Consider the following 25,575-nt stretch of genomic DNA (forward strand, 5'->3'; position numbering starts at 1 on the left):
ATATCACACCGTCTAAGTATCACAGCCTGATCTCAGTTGATGCTATGTGGAACTGAAACATCCCCCAGCTAAACTTGGCCTGAATTCCTGACCCATAAAATCACAACATATAATATGGAAATTGTCTTAAAGCCACTAAGCTAGTGAAACAGATAATGTACACTTAACACTCACTCCTAGGTGCCTGAGTTCCTTTTCTCTTTACCCAGATCCTTCATACTGCATGCCCGGATGCTATAACCAGATTTCACCAGTGAGGAGGTGTGGTTAGCCTGGGGTCTCCACCTTCAACAGAGATGCTCCAGATAAACTCTTCTTTCAAGCAGAGTTTGAGCTACACCGCAGGTACAAGTTTCTTGTCAGCTTAAATCCAACAAGTAATCAGTCCAGTGTTGAGTGAGCATCTCCATGGGGAGGGAACTGTGCTGGATGGTGATGGAAGAGGACCCTCACTGTATATATCGTGTGAAACAGCTCACTGTGGTTTAACAAGTGCACTCATATACTTAATTAATTTGTTTCTTACCATTAGCTTATGAAGCAAATATTATTTTATTACACAGACAAGTAAATCAAAACCAGGTCACACAAGCAGTAAGTGCCGGAGATGGGATTTGAACTTAGGCTTATCCACCAATTATTTTCCACAATGTGAAAGCCTTAAAAGACAGATGCAAACCTTCATTTTACAAATGAGAAGATTGAGGACCAGTAAGAAGATAATATCACTGCTGTGCTTTATTACTAACCATGAATCTCTGGCTGGGAACACTCCAGTCTGGCCCTAAAGGCTCTCTGGAGTGTAGACCAAAGCTGTGTCGAGTGAGTGTCTTCAGAACTGTTGCTTTAGGGGGGATAATGGAGGAGATGGTATCTGCACCGCCCTTTCTTGTATGTTCCCAGGGAACACGAGCCCTTGGTCGTTCTGTTTAGCTCCCGGCTGGGGTGTGTGGGAGCTATCACTTGGCTGATGAACAGTTCATGGGTCCAAAGTGCTGGAGTGGTAGCGTGAGCTCTTCTCTGGAGAGAACATCCTCCCATGAAACCATCCATCCCTGTGGTCCAGGATGGGTCACAGAGACAGTTTCGTCTTTGCTCCAGAGCATGGAAAAGTAGAGGAACAGTGAATTGGTGGGGCTGTTTGTGGATCGTAAGTCACTCAAAAGACCATCCCTGGCTTGTTCTGGATGTCTCGGTCTGCCAGGGTGGCCATATCCAAGTCAGCATCCATCAGCAGCTGGGGACACAAACTGTGTACAAATAGAGAGGGATCCTGTGTGACTTGGACAGGAAGTCCAAGTGGAGTCAGGCACTCTAAGTTGAAGTCTCTCTGGAGATTAAGTATTTATGAAGTGCTTTGTACCCGCAAAGTGAATTTCAATCATTTATCATCTAAAAACACAGTATCACTGTAACATACAAATATTTGTGTCATGGCTGATGACCCAAACTTGAACTCCTGCCTGTAAAAAGGGGGACATTGTCATGCACTTGGGATCTATTTTTAATGCTATTGTGAAGGAAGATCAGGAATTTTAGAAACAAATATACGAGTCTTGATCCAGACCCATCATTGCCATGCAAACCTGTAATTCTCTTGTGTGTCACTTCTGAAAACTCTGGCTCTCCTGTGGGCAGGCAGCAGTAAAAGGTGGATCCTTCTAGATGAATCTCTAGTAACTTTTTCCTCTGTATTCCACAACAAGGTGATTTGCCTTTGTGTAGCCCTTTGTGTTCGAGATGACCAGATGACTGGGATGATGGTGATTTTGAATATGTGTATGGCTGAGAAGACCACACCAATTAGTTTTCATCTAGAGATTAAGGTGGACACTGCTTTGCCTTGTGGCAGTTGAAGCTGTTTGCAAAACCAGGGCCTGATTGTGGCTCTTTCTGAGATTACCAAGAAGACTCCAAGAAGCTGTGGCTACATTTTTTTTTTTTCCCTCTGACTGTTCAAATGATCCCATTTACAAAAGACTTTTCTCCTTAATCTAGCTAATCTCTCTAATTGTCTAAAACCCTACTTTGCTTTTTAGTTATAATTATTGACCATAGGGTCTAAAAGGAATTTTATAGACCATCGGGTTCAGCCCTCTTATTTTACTCATGAAAAAACTGAGAATCGAAAAGGTTGAAAGGAAGACGAGAATCCAAGTTTTCCAAGTCTTCCTTCCACTCTGTATTTCAGAATCTTGTGCTGTTGGATGTAATTAAATGTGTTCCCCCAGCTCCACTGAATGGTTTTTACCTTGGACTTTTCTACATTCCACAGCGTGCCTTGTATAGGGTTCATCCATAGCACAGCCATTTGGCAGTTGACTGGTAATGGCTGCCAGGAGACCTGTGTTGAGGAGTCAGTCAGGCTGGCCCTCTGTCACTGGTCAAGTTTCTCTCCAAATGTGACCTCTACCAAGAGGACTTGACCACCCCAGCTAAAGTACCTTTCCTCCTCCCTCTTCTCAGCCACTCCATCTCCTTTCCTTGCTTAATTGTCTTCCTCTCACCTCTCATTATCTGAAATACCCTTTCTTGTGTATTGCCTTCTTCTCCCAGTAGAATATAAGCTCCAGTAGGGCAGGGACTATGTTTACCTTGTTCACTGCAGTGTCTGCTGTGCCAGTTAGAGTGCTGACATGTAGGAAACACCCAGTAAATATCTGTGGAAGGGATGGCCAAGTGCCGTAATTGATTAGTGATGTCTGCCACAGGCAGTGGATGTCAGTGCTAAGCTTTTGTCATCACAGGATTGGTTGTTAATAGCCAACCAATTCTGGATGCAAAACTGGTTTCCTGGGCTTCCCTGGTGGCACAGTGGTTGAGAATCTGCCTGCCAATGCAGGGGACACAGGTTCGAGCCCTGGTCTGGGAAGATCCCACGTGCACAGAGCAACTAGGCCCGTGAGCCACAACTACTGTGCCTGCATGTCTGGAGCCTGTGCTCCACAACAAGAGAGGCCGCAATAGTGAGAGGCCCGGGCCTCCGCTTGCTGCAATTAGAGAAAGCCCTCGCGCAGAAACGAAGACCCAGCACAGCCAAAAATAAATAAATTAATTAATTAAAAAAAAAACTGTTTTCCTTCTGACATTCAGCTTGATTCTAGTCCGTCTCCTGATGACCAGTTATTAGGTACTCTGGAAAGAGGAATTTATCTTAATCACTAATTAAGAATTTAAAAGGAGAAGGCACATTTTCTGCTGTTATCCCCTTTTCTCAAAAGTATAATAGTGTCATATTCATCATGGAGCATCTATGACGTAGCACAATTCCTCACACAATAAATATTCACTGACCGTTGTGTTTTTTCAATGTCATTTTTTTTAGTGAGGTTTTTTTTTTTTAAATTTATTCATGGCTGTGTTGGGTCTTCGTTGCTGCACGCAGGCTTTCTCTAGTTGCCGCGAGCGGGGGCTACTCTTCGTTGCGGTGCACGGGCTTCTCATTGCAGTGGCTTCTCTTGTCGTGGAGCATGGGCTCGAGGCAGGCAGGCTTCAGTAGTTGTGGCATCCGGGTTCAGTAGTTGTGGCTCGTGGGCTCTAGAGCGCAGGCTTAGTAGTTGTGGCGCATGGGCTTTGTTGCTCCGTGGCATGTGAGATCTTCCCGGACCAGTGCTCGAAGCCATGTCCCCTGCATTGGCAGGCAGATTCTTAACCACTGTGCCACCAGGGAAGCCCTTCAATGTCATTTTGAAGGGATTCCCAACTTTCCTGCTGATCTAGAATAGCTGCACCAGAGACACACTACATAGTACACAGTACACAGTGCACATTGGTGTGACTGATTGAGACCCAGGTGTGTAAAGCCATGAGCAAAGTTCAGGTAAATATCCAAATTAAACTGTCCTAAAGTAGGGTGAGCAGCATTCATCACCTTATCACTGAGTACTGGCTTTTCTCATCCATCCCCTCCTGGAAGTCAGCATCTGAAATTGGCTCGTGTGAGGAAGGAGAGATTTGAGAAAAATAAAAGACCAAAGAGAGAGTTAGTGCTTAAATATATTTGGAATTCATCTCTGTTTCTTTTAATCTCTTTTTAAAGAATGGTGGTAAATATGGAAACATTTATAGCAGGTAGAGGTTTTTGGAAGTTGGCTCCTTTTTAACCCAATCCATACTGTTGTTTCATGTGAAAAACAAGATAGGAAGCAGTGCCCTGGTAAATCTGATTTAATATTTCCTAGGACTCTGGGGTTGTATACCATATACTCTCCTAAATCTGGTGGCGTCAGTATGACCTGACATTTAATTAATTGCATAGACTATTTAAAATTAAAATAGCAACAGGCTCAGAGTTCTTTTCAAGCTTTAATACACTCTCCTTTTAAAAATATATTTTTCATAAATTACTCTGCTGTCTGGCAGGCCATCACATTCTTCAGTTTCTGTAATAAAAGGGGAATGGTGCTATGGGGGTGGGGAATGGTGCTATGGGGGCGTGAAATGTGAAACACAGAGGAGAACACCTTGGTTAAACATGAGCGGACAGTAATCAAGTCCGTTAATCCAAGTGCCTCTTAAATCTCTGCGAGTTGAAAACTGTAGCATCCAGGGATAGATTAAAGAGGAAATATAAATTGGCAGAAGAGCTTGCCTGGGCAGGTCCCATCTCAGAGTCTCTGATTAACAGAGTGTTGCTTTCAGTGGGATTTGTTTTCCCTGGGTTATCTTTTGAAGTTTATTTTATAAAAAACAGTGGGTCTGAGCTGCAGTGTCTCCTTCTCACAGCTGTGGAAAAATCACCAAATCAAATTGTAGAGAATCTTGCAAAGCTGTTCCGGCCAACATCTCACATCTTTCCAACATCAGATTACCCTGACTCTCCTGACGCCCATGTAACACAAATAACTCCTGTAGCCTTTTTATTCCCTCAATTCCAGTGTTCCACATCCAAGGCCACAAGGATTCCTCAGCACTTCTGAAGGGTATTTTAATCTTAGTGGTCATTGGTGCCATTTAGTCATTCTTTGGTTTGCTCATTATTTTATTCATCAACTCATTCAAAAATATTTCTTGATCATTTATGTCTAAGCCCAAAATCGCATGTGAGAAGAAAGGCGAAAAGACCCCATGACTATTTTCTGGGTGCTCACAATACAGTGGCGAGAGAGGTCAGCATTTAGTACAAAATACGGCAGGGTCTGGCTACCCTGAGGCTCTCCGAGGTACAACGGGGAGCAAGTAGAAAGGAGCCCGGAAATCTCGGCGGGTTGCGCAGGGGAGGGTTCCCAGGGAAGTTCTCAGGTAGGAGAGGAGCTGGGAGGTTGGGAACAGGAAGCAAGGTGTGAGTGAACACGCGTGCAAGGGAGTGGAGGTGACAGAACGTGGCTTGCTCAGAAACAGCAAGTGCAGCAAGAGTGATCGAGACTGAAGCGTGGAGGTGTGGGCAGCAGGCAGGAGCCAGGTCCTAGAGGATCCTATGCCAGGGGATAAGGGGAAGCCATCCCAGGATTTTCAGTGGGTGAAATGCACTAGATCTGCATGTTGCAAAGACCGTTCCGATTTGAGTGATGGAGAAACCTAGAAGCTGAGCCCTAACCTGGGAGAGAAATGGCTAGAGCATGGGCTGCTAAGAGGAGTGGAAAAAGGAAATTTGGCATATGTTCTAGAAATCTCCAGGGCTAATGTGAATTAGGCCACGTCTGGTGAGAAGGACGATGTTGACTTGTTCCAAGGTTGCTTTTACTTTGATTTCCTCGTGAAACCTCAAGAAGGCAGCTGATATGCCATTTGTGACATGAGGACGAAGGAAGGTCTCCCACGGCTCCCCTTGTTTCTAGAGATATCCCATAGTTTGCATGTTTTGGCAGTCCACTTAGTGAGATGTCTGCCAGCTCAGAGAGGCCAAGGGCCGGGGGTTTCATGGCCCTGACACATCAGCACCTGGGACCACTGCTAGTTCCACACGAGGCCAGTCACACCCTCACGCTAAGGTCTGAATTCTGGGTCTTAAGATCCTGGATTGAGCAATTTCCCCCTTTTCCTATGTGTTTTGTTTTTCTTTATCCTAAAGTGAGATTGGAGAAGGGTAGAAACTTCAGGACATTTGAGTTTGAGCCATTCGTGGGACTCAGGGAAGATTTGGGTCTGGGGTCAGAGTTTGGGTCATATTTGAGATTTAAAAAAAAGACGGGGTGGAAAGCACCGAGGCATGGGAATGATGGAGAATGTGTAGGGCATCAGGACAGAGCCTGGAAAACATTCGTATTTAACGAGAAGAGGAGTGTTATGGACTGAATGTTTGTGTCCCCCCGGCCCCCCAAATTCGTGTGTTGAAAGCCTGACTCTCACTGTGCTGGTATTTAAAGATGGGGCCTTTGGGAATCAATTGTTGTTAGATGAGGCCACGAGGGTGGGCTCCTCATGATGGCGTTAAGTGGCCTTGTATGAAGAGACAGAGCTCTCCCCCCGGCCCCCGAGCGCACGCACCAAGAAAAGGCCATGGAAGACACGCAGAGAAGGCGCCGTCTACAAGCCAGGAAGAGCACTTTCGCCAGGCGCTGAATCCGCCTGCATCTTTCTTGGACATCCCACCTCCAGAACTGTGAGAAATAAACTTCTGCTGTGTAAGCCACCCAGTCTGGAGTTTTGTTATGACAGCCCAGGCTAAGACAAGGAGCCAAAGAAGAAGAATAAAAACGCTGATGAGACAGCTAAAGGGAGAAGCTTGGGGTAGTAGCTTCATGGAGGTTAAAGGATTAGACAGATTTAGGAAGGAAGAAATGGTCCTCCAGCTGTGTCTAGAGAGATCCAAATCGGAGGTGTCTACTGGGCTCTATCAGTTGATTTTAGGCTTAAAGGCTTGTGTTGTCGTCCATGTGTGCATTATGGGTGGCTCTTTCTGGTGGGATAAACTGATTAAGAACCACTGTAAAGCGTATTTCCTATTTGATTGTGCCCATTCTGATCACTGACAAAGTTTTGATTAAAATTCTATGGTTTTTTTCTTTCATATTGCAATGGTAGCAGCTATTCGTTATACGAAAAACAGAAAATTTAGATTAGGATAAAAAAAACGAAACAAATATTTAAAAGTCTTCCATATTATTATTATCTAGAGAAACAGATTTTTTTTTTTTTTTTTTTTTTTTGCGGTACTAGGGCCTCTCACTGCCGCGGCGTCTCCCACCGCGGAGCACAGGCCACGGCCCACGGGCCCAGCCGCTCCGCGGCATGTGGGATCTTCCCAGACTGGGGCACGAACCCGCGTCCCCCACATCGGCAGGCGGACTCCCAACCACTGCGCCACCAGGGAAACCCGAGAAACTGCTTTTAAAATTTCATTTTGGTATTTATGTTCTTCCTCTCTCTCTCCATGTATAGTAGATGTATATATGTGTACATATATGTATCATATAAATACAATGGGATCATATTATTTTGTGACCTGCTTTTTTCAACCTAGTGAACTCATTCGAGGCCAATAAATATTTCTGCACGGAATAATTTTTTGGATGGCTCTAACCTATCTCGTACTGTTGGACATTTAGTTTGCTATTATAAATGATAATGTAATGACTGTCCTTATAGCCCCAAATTCATTCACATTCTTAATTAGTTCCTTTGGTTAACTTCCTTAAAGTAGAATTTTAGGGTCAAAAAGTGTTCACACTTTAAAGAAAGTACAGGAGTGTCCACACGTTTGTATGCTACATGTATGAAATATCAAGAAATATTCTTTAAGTCAGAATTGGTTGAGCGTGACTAATTCCTCACCATTTTTTTGGGAGACCCATATACAGTTTACCATGCACATTTATATAAATGTAATCTAAAAGATTTACAGCAAATTCTGATGCCAACTTTTAGTTCTTTCACACCAAGGAAGTAGCTGGAGCCCATAAGCAGTGGGAACAAGAGAGCAGTCTCTTTTAGACTATTTTGGCTATTTCTCTACTTATCCACATACTGCAGTGATTTGTGCTAAATTCTTAGTATTTACTTGTGTACTTGTCCAAAGTTCTGTCTCGAGGCATTGAATTTTTCTTAACTAATTTCTATGGAAGATTTTTACTGCTTGCTAGGTGCCTGCTTTTCTACTGATGAGAAGTGGCTCTGTGAGGTATGTCCTCTGCCTTTCTGGGTAGAAGTTCTGTGCTCTGTGTGGTGATAAGAAGTTTGGGGGACCATGGTGGTCAAGGAGCATTTTAAATCTGTTCTGTTGGGAAGCGTTCCATGTATGTGGCAGACGGAGGTGAAGATGGATCCTTCTTGTGCCGTATTACAGTGATTTCCCACAGAGAGCTCACCACACGTGTAACCATTTCATGTGTTCACGCAGTGAACACTTATCGAGGATCCACCATGTGCCGGGCGCCGCTTGCGGGCAAAACAGACAATACTTCTGTCCACGTGGAGCTTCCATTCTTGTAGGGAATTCAGACAGAAAGTGTATAAGAAGTAATCAAGATAACATCACATAATTTTATTTTATTGAAGTATAGTTGGTTTACAGTATTGTGTTAGTTTCAGGTGTATAACAATGATTCAACTTTTTTGCAGATTATATTCCATTAAAAATTATTATAAGCTATTGGGTATAATTAATTCCCTGTGCTCTACAGTAAACCCTTTTTTTTTTGTATAGTAGATTGTGTCTGTTATACAGTAAACCCTTTTTTGTATAATAGATTGTATCTGTTAATCCCATGCTCCTAATTTGTCCCTCCCACCATCCCTCTCCTCTTCGCATATCACACAGTTTTAAATGTCATGGTGACCATAGAACTGACTGATGCAGTAAGTGTAGCAGAGGTCACGGTGGTGGGAACACATCATTGGGTTGGGTGAACAGGTGATGCTTGAGTTGAAGGTTGGATAAGGAGAAGGGGCCGGCTTTGGGAAGATCTGACAGCAGGGTGTTTAATGGAGAAGAACAGAAGTGCAAAACTCCCTCAGGGGACCAATTTGGGTGTGTTTCAGTCACAGAAAGAGGACCAGGTTGGCTGGGGCAGAGTCAGTGCACAGAGGGTGGTCAGAGATGAACTGAAGGGGCAGGTGGAGAGAGATGACATGGAGACTCTGGGGTCATGTTAAGGAAACTGGATGCTTTCAAAGCATGATGAGATACTTCACTGTTTTTAGGCAGGAGAGTGGCATGTCTGTTTTACATTTGTAAAAGATTGTAGGAAGTGAATCAGAGAAGGGAATTCTGTCGAAGCGAAGGGAGTAGAGAGCTCTCTTGTCATGGAGTAAACAAGGGATTCCTAGGAAGAGTGAATACTAAACTGTGTTGAATTCTTCTGAGAGGATGAGTAAGATGAGGACAGAAAAACATCTTTTGAATTTAGCAAGATGGAGGCCATCGAGGACCTGGACAAGAGAAGCTTCATGGCAGAGATCAGGATGGAGAACTGATTGGAGTGGGTTGAACAGACAAAGGTGCCCTGGGAAGAGACTGAAATGGAGCAGCTCTGGGCTTGCAGATGACCACACAGCTAAGGATAGAAGTAAGGCAAAGAGATAAAAAGGAGATCAAGGGACACTCTACATACTGAGCGGGGTTACCTCTAGCCCCCTTGCCTTTCCCAGCAACCAGAATGCGGGCAGCCATACCTAAGAGTGCAGGCTAGGAGGTATCTAGCCTGCACTAGACTTCTGCCTGGAGACACCGACTAGGGTGAGATAAAAGAACTCCTGACGCTGACATTTGAGGAGCCACAACAAAGGAGTCTGGTCCCCACTCTCTGACTGTACAGTGTGCTCACCAGTTAGCACACTGCACCCACACACAAATAGTTTCCAGTCATGAGTGCCTCACTTTTAAACAAGAACAAAAAGCCAGTGAAAAACATATATTTAAAATAACCCTCTACGATGAAAGAGAAGAAAGTGAACAAACTGGGGGACGGGAGGGAAGGAGAAAAGAAACCAGAGAAAGCAGACAATGTGGAGGTCAGACCAACACTAAAAAAGAACCTTGTAATTAATATCTTCAGAGGCATAAGAGAAGATTTTATGTTCATGGAAGAGAATAGGGTACTATAAAAAGGAACATTTAGAGAGAAAAGATAGAAGGTTGGAAATTTACATAAACATACTACAGTATATAAAGTAGATAACTAGTAAGAACCTACTGTATAGCACAGGGAACTCTTCTCAATACTCTGTAATGACCTATGTGGGAAAAGAATCTAAAAAAGAGTGGACATATGTATATGTATAACTGATTGACTTTGCTAACACAACAGAAACTAACAGCAGAAACTACACAACATTGTAAATCAACTATACTCCAGTAAAAATTAATTTAAAAATATGCTAGAGAGATTGGTATTAAAGTTAAGGAAATCTTTCTGATTGTAAAACATGACAACAACAAAAAGAGAAAAAAGTTAAAAATTGATATGCTATGGTAAAATTAAAAGAAAAAGGAAGCCCAGCTGTTGGTCAACTCAAGATTTAAAATCATAAGAAAACAGAAAATGAAATGAAATGCTCACTAGTAAATAAAATGAAAAAAGCATATTTATTGACATAGAACAATAGTTATAATTAAGTGAAAATGCACATTAAAGAATGTTGTTTTTTAAAAAATTATATTTATGCAAAACAAAGTATAGAGGATATATATCAAAATAAGCATATGAATGGATTGTGAGATTACGGGTTGTGTTAGTTAGGACAGGCTGAACTGTTGTAACAAATAGACCCCAACAGCCAATGGCTCAAATATTTTTAAGCAGCTTTATTAAATATAATTCATATACAATACTGTTATTTAAAATGTACGATTCAACCTTTTTTAGTGTATTCACAGATAGGTACAACCATCACCATAGTAAGTTTTAAGCATTTTCATCTCCTCAAAAAGTAACCCCAGACTCTTTGGCTATCACCCTTCTATCCCCCCATTGCCAAGCTCCCAACCGTAAGCAACCACCTATCTGCTTTCTGACTCTGTAGATTTCCCTATCCTGGACCTTTCATGTGAATGAAATAATGGCATTTGTGGTCTTTTGTGACTGCCTTCTTTCCCTTCGCATAATGTTTTTGAGGTTTGTTCATGTTGTGGAATTCATCAGCACTTCATTCCCTTTTATGGCTGAATAATATTCCATTGTGTGGCTAAACCACATTTTGTGAATCAGTTCGTCATTTGATGGATGTTTGGGTTGTTTCTAACTTTGCCTATTATAATGTTGCTATAAACATTCATGTATAAGTTTTCATGTGGACGTATGTTTTAACTTCTCTTGGGTATATACCTAGGAGTAGAGTTGGTGGGTTATACTGTAACTCTATATTTGATTATTTGAGGAATTGCCAGATTGTTTACCAAAGTGGCCGCACCATTTTAAATTCCCACCAGCTTTGTATGAAGGTCCCATTTTCTCCACTTCCTAACCAACACTTGTTGTTATATGACATTTGATTATAGTCATCCTATGGGTGTGAATAGGTATCTTATTGGGATTTTGATTTGCATTTCCCTGATGACTAGTGATGCCACGTATCTTTGCAAGTTCTTACTGGCCGTTTGCATATCTTCCTTGGGAAAACGCTTATTCAGAGCCTTTGCCTATTTGTAAACTGAGTTTTTGCCTTTTTACTGTTGAATTCTTTATAAGTAAAAGCTCTTTATATATTCTAGATACAAGTCCCTTATCAGATATATGATTTGAAAATATTTTCTCCCATTCTGTGGATTGTCTTTTTTATTTTCTTGATGGTGTCCTTTGAAGCACAAAAGGTTTTAATTTAATTTATTTAATTTATTTCTTTGGCTGTATCAGGTCTTCGGTGCGGCATGTGGGATCTTTGTTGTGGCGTGCAGGCTCTTCATTGTAGCACGTAGCGTTCTTTCTAGTTCTGGTTTTCTGTCTCTAGCTGTGGTGTGGGAGCTCCAGAGCATGTGGGCTCTGCAGTTTGTGGCACGTGGGCTCTCTCGTTGAGGCGCACAGGCTCTGTAGTTGTGATGCGTGGGCTTGGTAGTTGTGGTGCACAGGCTTAGTTACCCCACGGCATGTGGGGTCTTTGTTCCCTGATCAGGGATCAAACCCGCATCCCCTGCGTTGGAAGGCAGATTCTTTACCACTGTACCACGAGGGAAGTTCCAAAAAGGTTTTAATTTTGATGAAGTCCAATTTGTGTATTTTTTCTCTTTTTGCTTGTGCTTTTGGTGTCACATCTTAGAATCCTTTGCCAAATCTCAAGTCATGAAGGTTTACCTCTATGTTTTCTTCTAAGAGTTTTATAGTTTTAATTCTTACATTTTGGTCTTCGATTCAATTTTTGTTTGTTTTGAATATGGTGTGAGGTAAAGTTTTAGTTTAATTCTTTTGAATATGCCTAATCAGTTGTCCCACTGCCGTTTGTTGAAACAACTATTCTTTCTCCCTTGAATGCTGTTGACACTCTTGTGGAAAATTGGTTGACCATTGATGTGTGGATTTACTTCTGGACTCTGAATTCTATTCCATTCATTTAAATGCCCATCGATATGTTAGTACCACTTTTTGATTAACATTGCTTTGTGGTAATTATCAAACTGGAAAGTGTGACTCCTCCCATTTGTCCTCCTTTTTCTGGATTGTATTGGCTATTCTGGTCCCTTGCAATTCAATATGGATTTAGAATTGGCTTGTCAGTTTCTACAAAGAAGTCAGCTAGGATTCTGAATAGATGTTGCTTTGAATCTGCAGATCATTTTGGGGATTATTACCATCTTAATATTGTCTTCTGATCCATAAACATGGCATATTTATCCATTTGTTTAGCTCTTCTTTAATTTCTTTTGATAATGTTTTGTAGCTTTCAGCATATACATTTTGTACTTCTTTGTTAATTTATTTGTAAGTATTTTATTCTTTTTAATGCTATTGTGAATTGAATTGTTTTCATAAATTTATTTTTGGATAATTTATTGCAAGTGTATAAAATACAATTGATTTTTGTGTAACTTATCTTGTTTCCTATAACTGTGCCAAACTCATTTATTTATTAGTTTTACTAGGCTTTTGTTGGATTCATTAGAATTGTCTATGTACAAGGTCATGTCATCTGTGAATAGAGATAATTTTACTTCTTTTTTACAATCTGGTTTCCTTTTATTTCTTTTTCTTCACTAATTGCTATTTACAAACTGAATATTTGTGTCTCCCTAAAATTCATATATTTAAATCCTAATCCCCAATGTGATTGTATTAGGAGGTGTGGCCTTTCATAGGTGATCAAGTTATGAGGGCAGAGCTCTCCTGAATGGAATTAGTGCCCTTATAAAACAGGCTGTAGAGAGATCCCTTGACCTTTTTTCTGTGTGAGGACACAATGAAAAGACTGATCTATGAACCAGGAAGCTGTGCTCACCAGACAGTCTGTTGGCTCCGTAATCTTGGACTTCCCAACCTTCTGAACTGTGAAAAATAAGTATTTGTTGTTTAAGTCACCCAGTCTGTGGTATTTTTTAAAATAGCGTCTCAGATGGACTAATTGCCCTGGCTAGAACATCAGTACAAGGTTGAATAGAAGTGGGCAAGAATGGACATCCTTGTCTTTTTCCTGATCTCAGCAGGAAAACTTTCAGTCTTTCACCAGCAAGTAGGAAGTTAGCTCTGGGATCTTCATAGGTGCCCTTTATCAGGTTGAGGATATTCCCTTCTGTTCTTAGCTTGTTGTCTGTTTTTATCCTGAAAGAGTGTTGGATTTCATCAACTGTTTTTTCTGTGTCTTTGAGATGATCATGAAATTTTTCTTTTTATCTATATATGATGTATTACATTAATTGGTTTTCCAGTGTTTAACCAACCTTGCATCCCTGGGATAAATTCCACTTGGTCATAGCTTTTATATATTACAGGAAGAGGAAAGAGCATAGAGGAGTATACATGGGGGTTTTGTGGCCCATGCCAATAAGTAGAACATATTACTACCATTCACATTAGTGAGAAGAAATGATGTGTCTCACTCACCAATGGAATGTAAGTGTTCCCCTGAACTGCAAGGGGTGCTGGGAAATGCAGTTTACCATGTGCTTAGCAGTTTCCCCACATGGATACTTTTTCTCATCCTTTTTTTTTTTTTTTTTTTGCGGTACGTGGGCCTCTCTCTGCTGCGGCGTCTCCTGTTGCAGAGCACAGGCTCCGGACGCGCAGGCTCAGCGGCCATGGCTCAGTGGCCCAGCCGCTCCGCGGCATGTGGGATCTTCCCGGACCGGGGCACGAACCCGTGTCCCCTGCATCGGCAGGCGGACTCTCAACCACTGCGCCACCAGGGAAGCCCTCATCCTTTTTTTTTTAAATTGAGTATAGTGAAATGATTCAGTTATACATATACATATATATATACACATTCTTTTTCATATTATTTTCCATTATGGGTTATCACAGGACATTGAATATAGTTCCCTGTGCTATACAGTAGGACCTTGTTGTTTATCCATCCTCTATATAATAGTTTGCATCTGCTCATCCCAACCTCCCTGTCTATCCCTCCCCCTCCCCTCCTCCCGCTTGGCAACCACAAGCCTGTTCTTTATTTCTGTGAGTCTGTTTCTGTTTCATAGACAGGTTCATTTGTGTCATATTTTAGATTCCACATATAAGTGATACCATATGGTATTTGTCTCTCTTTCCGACTGACTTCACTTAATATGATCATCTCTAGGTGCATCCGCCACATGGATACTTTTAATTTTCTCAGAGCTCATCTGTATTTTCTAACTTCCCACAATGAATTTATTTTTATAACACCATATAAATATAAATTTAATTAAAAATAGAGACTAGGCAATGAAAAAGTAGAGATAGAACGTATATGAACAATTCTTTCTGAGAAGTTTTGCTGGTGCCACTTCTGGAGGAGGGGACTAGGTTAAGAGAAATATGGAGATTATTGTTAAATATGGAGATTCTAGCATATTCTTGCAAGCTGAGAATTATTCAAGAGGGAGGAAACAATTGATAATGAGTTTTTGAGTTGGCTGCCCTTAAAACCTTTATGGACTCTCTTTCTTACTAGAGAAAGGAGAAAGAAGAAAAGGAAAAAAAGTGGAAAAATGGTCACCCATTCTATTTCCACTCACTTGGGATTTCAAAGCTTTTTCTGAAAGACTTGTAAGCAGAAAAAAACAGTGTTTATTGAGCTTGACAATGTTAACAAATTGTGAAAATTTTAAAGGTAATTATTGTTGCTTTTCTAAAAAAATTCCTTTGATATGCTAATAGTTTTAATTAGGGTCACTAACTACAGAAACTTAGGTTGCAAAGAATGCCAGAACAACACACTGATGTGCAGAGTGTGAGCAGATTGCTATTTACCAACGAACTTTATGACACAAAAATGAGACCATCATGCAATGGGGCTACTCTCACTAACTTTCATGGAACTAGCTCCAATATCAGACAATCTTCTGAAAAATTTCATAAGTGATGAAAAGGAGGTCCTATGGGAATCTAAAGGGTTAGTTTTCACTGAGACAGTGGGATCAGTTTCAGGGAGGAAGTGGCATTTGAGCAAATTCTGGAAGGCCAGTAGGATTTTGACAGGGTACTTGGAGAGAAGACATTATGGGCTGGGAGTGACCATATGGCTGGAAAGCAGAAGACGGGTTTTGGGAGGAACTAGGAATTGGCTTGACTGTGGCCGGTGAACATGAAGAGAGGGTCAGGAGAAGGTAAGTCCAGGGAGGGTGGTGACCGGCACAGCATGGAGGGTCTTGAATGCCAGCTTAAGGCACTGTGCTTTCTGCTCTGAGTACTGACCAGTGTTTGGAAAAACTTACCTACTAATAGCGTGGAGAGGGAGGTGAGGAGGGGAAAAATACTGGAAGCAGATTAGAAGGAGGTGACTGCCACCCATGGTTTGTTCAGGAGGTAATGGAGACGTTGTCTACAGTTGACACAGAAAGATGTCGGGGAGATATTGAGACTCCCCTGGAGTGTGAGGAAGAGATTTTGCAACTTCCAGAGGGAACAGAGTGGTGGTCACAGGTCCGAGGGACTCTTTGATCCTTCCCTACATGGGGAACAGAGAAAGTTTGAGGCAGATGCCATTTTAAGAGCCAGCCTGTGGATTCTCTTTCCAAAGAGCACGTTTGCAAACGCTCAAGGGAAACCAATCCTTCATGCTGTTAAAGTTTCACAAGTTGTGGCATAGATTGTTCTTCAAATGCCAAATCTACCAAAGGACAAATCACCAAGAGGCACCCTGAGGTTTGCAGCATATGGCTCTGTATGTAGCCTTGGACGTACTGAGCTCTGTCCCCTCTAAGGCTGGATGCTGCAGCCCTGCCCCATCCAGTCACCTAACTCTCACCTGGAAAAGTCCTCTTCTTTAGTGGGATTAAGTCACAAAGGTCCTCACAGGCAAACACGCCTGCTCTGGCTGGCTGATCCTGGGCGTTTTGCTCCAGGCACTTCCCTCTGTGAATGTGTTGTTGGCAACCTCACTCTCCCGGTCGCCCAATCCTTTGTTCATTTATCACGTTGTATTCATGCAGCAAGTCTTCACTGAGCACTTTCAGGCTGTCTGCTTCCCTGACTGCACAGACATGGCCTTGGTGGTGAAGACAGGCAAACAGACTGGGAACTGTAAAACTCTGTGAAGAGTGCTCTGCTGCAGGGGTAGGGGGATACACAAAGTGCCAAGGGAACACAAGGGAGGCATGTCAGAAATGCTTCCAGAAGTTAGTGACCCGCAGAGAACTTCAGTCATCTTGGATGAATTCCTCTCTCATACTCCAATCCCCACACATAATCATCAATAAATTCTGTTGGGGCTTCCCTGGTGGCGCAGTGGTTGAGAGTCCGCCTGCCGATGCAGGGGACACGGGTTCGTGCCCCGGTCTGGGAGGATCCCACATGCTGCGGAGCAGCTGGGCCCATGAGCCATGGCCGCTGAGCCTGCGCGTCCGGAGCCTGTGCTCCGCAACGGGAGAGGCCACAACAGTGAGAGGCCCACGTACCGCAAAATAAAAATTAAATTAAAAATAAATAAATAAATAAATTCTGTTGATTTTCCCCTATAATCTCTGTCAGGTCAGTTCTTTCCTTTCTACTACCTTCTCATAAAGGAACTTTCACAATAGCTTCCCTGGAAGGCAGGTGCTTAGAGGAGCCAGGCAGGCCTGGACCTTCCAGCTATGTGGCCTTGAGCAAGTTATTAAACCTCTCTTGGTCTCAGTCTCTTCAACTAAAGAATGGGGACAGCAAAGCCTCCCTCATAGATATATGATGAAGAACCAATAAGATAATACTTTAAGAACACCCCCAGGCCTGGCATTTAACAGATAACCATTCCAGTCTCTTCCCTGTGCGTGCAATGTCTTTCTTTGTTTAATATACTCTGCCCACAACTGCTGAATTTATCTTCCCCTAGCTTTAATCTTATCTCTCCTTTGCTTGAAAACTTTCAGATTCCCATAGTCTATAGAATAAAGTCTGAATCAGTCAGGAAAGAGGCACACACCCTAAGGAATGAGGGAAGAGAGTGTAAGGAAGGAGAAAGACTCCATGAGCACAGGACAGGGACCCAGATAATGCAGGCTGCTGGGCACCTGGAAGGTTCCCTGAAGAAGTGATCTCTGAGCTGCGGTGTTTTTTTTGTTTTTTTTGTTTTTGGCCGCTTGGCCTGTGGGATCTGAGTTCCCCGACCAGGGATCGAACCCACACCCCCTACATTGGAAGTGTGGAGTCTTAACCACTGGACCGCCAGGGAAGTCCCCCTTTTTTTTTTTCCTGAGCTGTGATCTGGATGAAAGGAGTTTACTAGGTCAAAAGAGGGGCAGAGGAGGTGGCAGGTGGGAAGAACATTCCAGCGAGGCTGGAGTGCTGAGAGCAGGCAAGAGGTAGGGGATGTGAGCCAGGGGCCTGCCCAGGACACAGAGCCTGGCAGGCCAAGAGTTTGTGGAATAATTTCCATGTATGAGCCAACGGGAGCCATGGGAAAGTTTTAAGCTCTATTAGTTTAGACATCAATTTCTCTTGTTAAGAAGGACAATCTCTGTATTCTTTATAGTAAACATCAAAGGTGCTCAAGAAATTTGACTGATGAAGTGGATGCAATTGTAATTGTAGAAACAGTGGAAAAGAAATCTGAGAGGTGAATTTCCTGATTGTTTGGGTGAGAGTTCATTGAGACTGCGGCGCGATTCGCCAGCCACAGAGTGTCTGAGGGCTGCTGCTGAGATGGAGTTTGAGTTGATCCTGCTCTCCAGGAACATGCAGCTGTGACTAAAATACCCTGCATTTCCCCAGAGTAAGAAAACTCACGCTATCCCAGAGACCCAGACAAAGGGGAATTAGCTCGCTTGCACGGGAGCTTGGGGACCGGAAAGCTGATGGAGGCTTTGCCGGTTCTTGGGTCTCTATGGAAATGGGCATATTCTGGGGAAGTTTTTTTCTTGGGAAGAAGAAGAGTGTTGGCTGCTTCCTTTCCTCTGGACACGCTCAGATGCAAGAGCATGAAGCAGCTGTCTCCAGGTTCACTGCGGACATGGGGCCATTCTACTGTTTCTGCCTTCTCACTCCAGTCCGCCCTCCTGTAGCGCTCACTGGAGCTCTAGTACCTGGTGTATCCAGCTGTCCCACAAAGAGTGAGGGCTCAGTAACGGGAGACACAAGCCACAAAACCAAGAGCCATGTGCCTAGTTCATCCTTGGATCTCCAGGCCTAGGATAACATCTTCCACAGAGTGAATGTTCAACCATTTGTAGCAAAAAGAGGTGTGAAAAATGGAAAGGAACGATAGCCAAGTTCACAGGTGGCCCTCTTCCTTAGAGTTGAGAAGCAAAAACACATAACTCAGGCCTCTCAAATTCTATGCGCATACAATTGACTAGAGTTCTTGTTCTGATTTAGTAACTTTGGGGTGCAACCAGAAGTTCTGCATTTCTAACAGGCTCCCAGGTGATGCTCCCTTGGATCAGCCATTGGGTAGCAAGGAAGTAGATGGAAGAGCTGACTACACAGTCAAATTCTGAGAAAGGGCAAAAATCACTTATAACATTTTATAGGTTAGTAGCCTGCCTAACTCACCCACAAGGTAAATGTGCAAGCTCAGGTTCACATGCATAAGGTTCAGTGTATTTTTGGAATATTCATTTTATCTATGTCTGTGAGAATATATGGACATACAAACCAACCATATATGTATTGAAATTCATCTCCACACCCAACAGATTAGTGGTCAATTCAATAGCAATTCATAGCATATAATTCCAAGTGATTTTTAATTATTTCAGAATCATTAAATAGCTGTAGTTATTTTCTTTTTTCTTTTTTGTCATAGCTTCATTCATTCAACAGGCATTTGTGGAATACTTACCATAAAGCCTCTGTCTGGGCATTGGAAGGCACTCTTTCCGTTCTCCTTGAGCTCCTGGTCTGGTGGGTGAGACAGAGATGAAACAAATAATGACAGTATAGTGTGATGAATTGTCCATTCTGTCCAACAGAAATATAACGTGAGCCACAAATGTGTTTTAAAATTTTCTGGTAGCCACATTAAAAAAGTAAAAACAAACAGGTGTAATTAACATTAATCACACATTTTTTTCAACCCAGTATATCCAAACTAGTTTCATGTAATCAGTATGAAAAGGTATTAGTGAGGTAGTTTACATTTTTTTTCCTGTTGAGTCATCAAAATCTGGCATGTACTGTATTTGCCCTGACACCGCATCGCAAGTTGGACCAGCCACATTTCAAGCGCTCCATAGCCACCTGCGGCTGACGACATTGGCTGGACAGCGCGCGTCTCCACCATGGGGTGTCCAGCACCTTCGCTGGAGGCTAAAACCCCCAGCATCACACCCCCGCTGAGGGTCTGTGAACACATCACCCAATGTCTCCTAACTCTGCTTTCCTCTGGGGCTGTTTTGAGGATTTAAAGAATGAATAACACGTAATATGTCTATCAAGACCTATGACCTGTTTTTATTTTTTTCTCTTTTCCCCTAAATACACTAACTAACCTTTGGAATCCTCACTTAGTAAGAAAAACCAGAATTAATTTGATCAGTTTTGCTACCGTCATTCACACGTAGTTGCAGATTGGGAATTTGTCTTAATGGAGAAGGGCTGGTGTATATATATGGTGCTCACTATTTGTCGACCACTCAGAAGTCATTCCTAGGGAATTCCCTGGAGGTCCAGTGGTTAGGACTTCACGCTTTCACTGCCAAGGGCCTGGGTTCGATCCCTGGTCGGGGAACTAGGAACTAAGATCCCACGAGCCGCGTGGCGTGGCCAAGAAAAAGAAAAAAGTCATTCCTAGACCCCTTTCTCCTGATAGGCTTTTGCTGTTGCTCTAGGGGCCAGAGTACCACGTAAATACTTGCTAGTAGAGGCCTTGCAAACCAGTTCTGTCCCATTCATTCTTTCATGCTTCCATGTGTTACTCAACAGCTAATATGCGCCAGGCTCTGTTCTAGTCACTGGGGGAGACAGATAAAAAAAGGATAAATAGATAGATATGTTAGATAATGCTATGCAAAAACAGGAAAATAAAACATGGAAGGGAATGGGGGAAGGGAAGTTGGACTTATGAATAGTGTGGTCAGGGAAGTTCTCTCCACAAAGTGGAAACATGAGCAAAGGTTGCAGGAGGTTGGGGAGCCAACTGTATAGTTATAGAGGGAACAGCATGCTAGGCAGAGGGAACAGCAGGTGCAAAGGCCCCAAGGTGGGGAAGCCTGACCTTATTAAAATAGTAGGAGCCAGTGTGGCTGGAGCAGAGTGGGCAAAGATTGTGCAGTGGGGGGAGGTCAGAGAGGGAAGGAGATGGCCAGATCATGTGGGCTTCTCAGCTCCTCTGAGGAGTTTGGAATTTACTCTGGAGTGTGTGGGGAAGCTACTGGAGTTCAGGGCAGAGCTGTGGTGTGATCTGATTTTCACTTGAATGTGCTCCTTCTGTGTTATATGGAGAAAACACAGAAGGGGGCAAGGGGAAGAAGGTGGGAGTGAAACTAGAACGTAATGGGGGTGATAAGACGGTAGCTTGGACCAAGGGTGGTAGTGGAGGTACGTGGACGCCAGCTGGAGGCTTCTGGAAAAGGTTGTGATTTTCTAATTAAAAGAGCCAGACTGTGCAGAAGCGGTCCTTCCCCTTGGACTCTTCTTCGTGGATGTGACGACTTGATTTGCAGCAGTCATTTGTGGTTAAAAAACATCCTGAGACGTCGGCCTGGGGCTTTGTCGATTCCCTGAACCAGGGCCAGTGATCGGCCATCTCCAGGTTTCTTGTGTTTTGTGACTCAACAAAGCTCTGCTGCCTGCAGCTGCTGTGTGTTCAGCGACACGGCGCCCCCGATGACGCCCTCCCTCTCCACAAGGACCCCAGGGGCCTGCAAGGCCAGACTCTGAGCTGCTCCGGAGAAGCAAAGGGCCCCTGTGTGACGATCTGAAATGTGTTCTCTCCTAATCCCCGTTCATCTGAGCTAATCTCCAAATGGACAACATAATCAATTCAAGTAATAAATATGGCTTATTCAAAGGGCTGAATAAGTGACTGGAAGCAATTCCCCAAACTGTTTTCCATTGAATAATTGAAATTATGCAAGGGCATGGAAAATTTTCAACAAATAAAATGTTGGAAAAATCTATTAAAGATATGTCTGCATATCTTTGAAAAAATTATTTGTTTGAAAAAGCCCAACTCAGCAATAAAAAATAAATTGCATTTCCATTCTTGCTGTTGCTCCCTTTGGGAAAGAGCCTATTACTACCACTTCGTGGACAGATGGAACCAGCACATTTCCGACTAAATGGCTCTCCAGGTTATAGCCATGAGGTTGAGATGACAGGATGATTCTACACTGAAAAAGAAAGGAGAAAAAAATTCCCTGACTTCATGTTGCTCAGATAATGTATCTGCTGTTTGGTTTCATCCGTGGAGGTTTTTGGAGTCTAAGTTTTCCATCTGTGACTCTGAGTGACAGACAGCTGTACTCTGAAATTTTGGAGTTCGTTAGGGCCATTTAGACCAGCCCTGTGGGAATCAAAAGTATGCTGGAATCCCTCTTTCTATTTTCATCTTATCCAGAGCAGAAGGGCTCAGAGGAGATGGCACCTCCAAAAAATAAGCTAGAAAGTTGACCAAGGGGTGTAATTTTTTTTTTGGCTGCGATGGGTCTTCGTTGCTGCTTGCGGGCTTTCTCTAGTTGTGGTGAGCGGGGCTACTCTTCATTGCGGCGCATGGGCTTCTCATTGCAGTGGCTTCTCATTGTGGAGCACAGACTCTAGGCGTGTGGGCTTCAGTAGTTGTGGCGCATGGGCTCAGTAGTTGCGCCTTGCGGGCTCTAGAGTGTAGGCTCAGTAGTTGTGGCGCACAGGCTTAGTTGCCCCACACATATGGGATCTTCCTGGACTAGGGATCGAACCCATGTCCCCTGCATTGGCAGGCAGATTCTTTTTTTTTTTTAACATCTTTATTGGAGTATAATTGCCTTACAATGGTGTGCTAGTTTCTTCTGTATGACAAAGTGAATCAGTTATACATATACATACATCCCCATATCAGGCAGATTCTTAACCCCTGGACCACCAGGGAAGTTTGGGAATGTAACTTTTGAACTGTGAATTTAGAGACCTTCTGAGTATTTTCTCTCCAGTGTGATGCAGCTTTGTGAATCAGCTTCAAAAGTTGGTTGGGAATAGGTAACTAATGAGAACCTACTGCAGAGCACAGGGAACTCTGCTCAATGCTCTGGGGTGACCTAAGTGGGAAGGAAATCCAAAGAAGAAGGGATCTCTGTATACGTATAGCTGATTCACTTTGCTGTACAGCAGAAACTGACACAGCAGTGTAAAGCAACTCTACCCCAATTTAAAAAAAAAGGAAAAGAAAGTTGGCTGGGGTTGTGTTTCCATCACCCTCCTCCATATTGGTTTCAAAGCAGCTAGATGGACACCTCTTTAAATAAAGACCATATAGCTTAAATCACATTCTTTTTGTCTCCGTTTCTTCTTTTTCAACTCACTGCCTTTGTTGTAGCTCACAGTGCTGGCCTGGGTTTTGCTAACTGCCTCGGGCAGGGCAGGATCTGTGTTTTCCTCTCTCCAGATGGGCGTTAGCACACAGGGCTTGCACGTTTCTGCGGAACTGGGCTGACCATGTTTACCTCCAAGCAGATTCATTGCCTGGGAAACTTGGAATGGGGAGAGACAGCCTCTCCTCACACTGAGTCCAGACCTCCTCCCCATTGAGAACAGTTAGAGCTATGCTTTCATTGCTTAAAAGAAGCCATTGCCTCTGACCCCAAATTAAGGAAAAAAAAAATCAATTGCCCACATCAGTTGCCTGCTGCCCTGGAGGCAACTCATGGCAAGCTGAAGTGGGAGCGGGTGGCTGAAGTCGAAAAACAGGACTGAAGCAACGGCAAAGGCTGCTTCCTCCAAACACAGAGTAAACTTCAACTACGGCGCCTACCTTCATGCTGTAAGCAAGGGAAGTGGGTAAAGAACAAGGCTCTTGCTGGGAGTGAGGTCAGGGGTGGAAGGGAGGTTGGAGGATGGCGGTTCTTTTCTTCCATGGCGAGAGCAAGTTTACCAAAGGTTAGAAAGAGAGCGCCTTGGTAACAGAGGTTTGAGTATTTTCTATCTGCCAGACATCAGACCAAGCACTTTATATGTTCTAAGTCATTTAATTCTCAAAATCACCTAATGATGGAGCTACTCTTTTCACCCCCATTTTACAAATGAGGTAACGGACGCTTAGAGAAGTTAGGTAACTTGCCCAGGGTCACAGGTAGCCAATGATGCCATGGGATTTGGAGGCAGCCTGTCAAGGCCACTGCTCTTACCCTCAACGCGACTGCTTTGAGGGAGGCCCTGTTGGCTTCTGCAGATGCTCATGGTGTGTAGAACTGGATTTCTGCCTCGTGGTGACCTGAAGTTTGCTCTCTCATCCAGGTGTGACACCTACTCCCTCAATTTCTGTCCTCCTGCTTCATCCCCAGTCACCCCTCTGTGAACAGTGTCTGTGAGGGGTGTGCCAGTGGCTGCCCTGAAGGGGGAAGTTGCCTCAGGAGCTTGAGGTCTGTCTGTAGTGGGGCGCTGGCTGGGAGCCCGCAGCTGAGCCTGGTGGCCCTGGGCCCTGAGCAGTTCTCTGGCCTTCCGGCTTTCTCCCCACTCAGAGGTAACCCCAGTGTGGCTTCACCTCTGGTCCTAATGACATCTGATCAATCCTTTTAGCTTCCTGACATAGCCAGAGGGGATGGCAATAGGCACATCAGTCAAAAGTGATGCAGGAGTGAGAAAACCCAAAGGGGCCACCTACTCCAGTCCTGCTGCCGTGAAACCTGGTCACCCAGGGTGCTGGGCTGCTGACCGGGAGGATAACTGAAACTGATGTGGTTTCTGGACCCCAGGGAAGGGTCACTTTCCCGACCACCCCTGCACCCCCATTCCTATCCCGATTTCTGAAATTCAGTAATTGTAGGCTTACTTTTTATTTTATTTATTTATCATTATTTTTTAAAATTGTTATCAGAGTATCGTTGATTTATGATGTTGTGTTAGTTTCAGGTGTACAGCAAAGTGAATCAGTTATACATATATCCACTCTTTTTTAGATTCTTTTCCCATATAAGTCATTACAGAGTATTAAGTAGAGTTCCCTGTACTATACAGTAGGTCCTTATTAGTTATCTATTTTATGTGCAGTAGTGTGTATATGTCAGTCCCGATCTCCCAATTTGTCCCTCCCCCCACCTTACCCCCTGGTAACTGTAAGTTTGTTTTCTACATCTGTAACTCTATTTCTGTTTTATAGATAAGTTCGTTTGTTCCCTTATTTTAGATTCTGCATATATGCGATATCACGTGATAATTGTCTTTCGCTGTCTGACTTACTTCACTCAGTATGACAATCTCTGGATCCATCCATGTTGCTGCAAATGGCATTATTTTGTCCTTTTTTATGGCTGAGTAATATTCCATTGTATATATGTACCAAGATGTTTACTTTTAAATTTAAGTATTCTTAAATGTCAATCCTGGGTTATCTTAAAAATCAACAGATTATCTTCGTACCAAAAAAGAAAGGAGAAAAATTTTATTTTGATAGAATGATCCAGACTTTTGAAATCAGAAAATCTGTAAGGAACTTATTTTAATTATCCCATACATGTAAGGTATGTGTAATTTCAAAAACTAACATTTTATTTTGAATTACATGTGATACTGACTGTGGGATGTCAAGGTCTTATTATTGCTTTTAGTGCTTTAGGTCTTAATTTTTACCTAGTTAAAATAGAAATACCCTTGGGAGACTACGACTTTGTATTAGTGTTCTATTGCTGTGTAACAAATAACTACACAGTTACAACTTAACACCCATGAATTAGCTTTGTGCTTTTGAGTAAGGCACTTCATTCCTGGACCTCAAGTTTCTGATCTGTTAACACGTGCAGTGGTTGAAATGGAAATGTTTTCTAATGAGCTTATCAGTTTAGACATTCTGAAACTTGGTTCCAAAACCACAAAAGACTCTCTAGCTTTATAGGTACTTGGCATTATTTACAAGGAAGAGTCATGAAAAGAAATGAGAATGGCTCATTACGGTGGAAACCTATTGAACGTGCACTGTTGATGGAGCCCCGAGGGTCACCTTTGTGTCTGGAGGATAGTGTCTGGAGGG

The 25,575-nt window shown here is 43.1% G+C and overlaps 1 long non-coding RNA gene across 1 annotated transcript in view; it reads left to right on the forward strand.

Annotated features, from left to right (window-relative positions):
- The window catches only part of LOC137226712 (uncharacterized), a 118,582-nt gene that overhangs the window by 5,817 nt on the left and 87,190 nt on the right, over positions 1-25,575 (forward strand). The window contains exon 2 of the long non-coding RNA XR_010944488.1: positions 210-345. This is a non-coding gene — a long non-coding RNA (uncharacterized lncRNA). The remainder of the gene's footprint in view (positions 1-209; positions 346-25,575) is intronic.

Source organism: Pseudorca crassidens, chromosome 6 (assembly GCF_039906515.1).
Source record: "Pseudorca crassidens isolate mPseCra1 chromosome 6, mPseCra1.hap1, whole genome shotgun sequence".
In the NCBI taxonomy this organism is placed as follows: Eukaryota; Metazoa; Chordata; class Mammalia; order Artiodactyla; family Delphinidae; genus Pseudorca; species Pseudorca crassidens.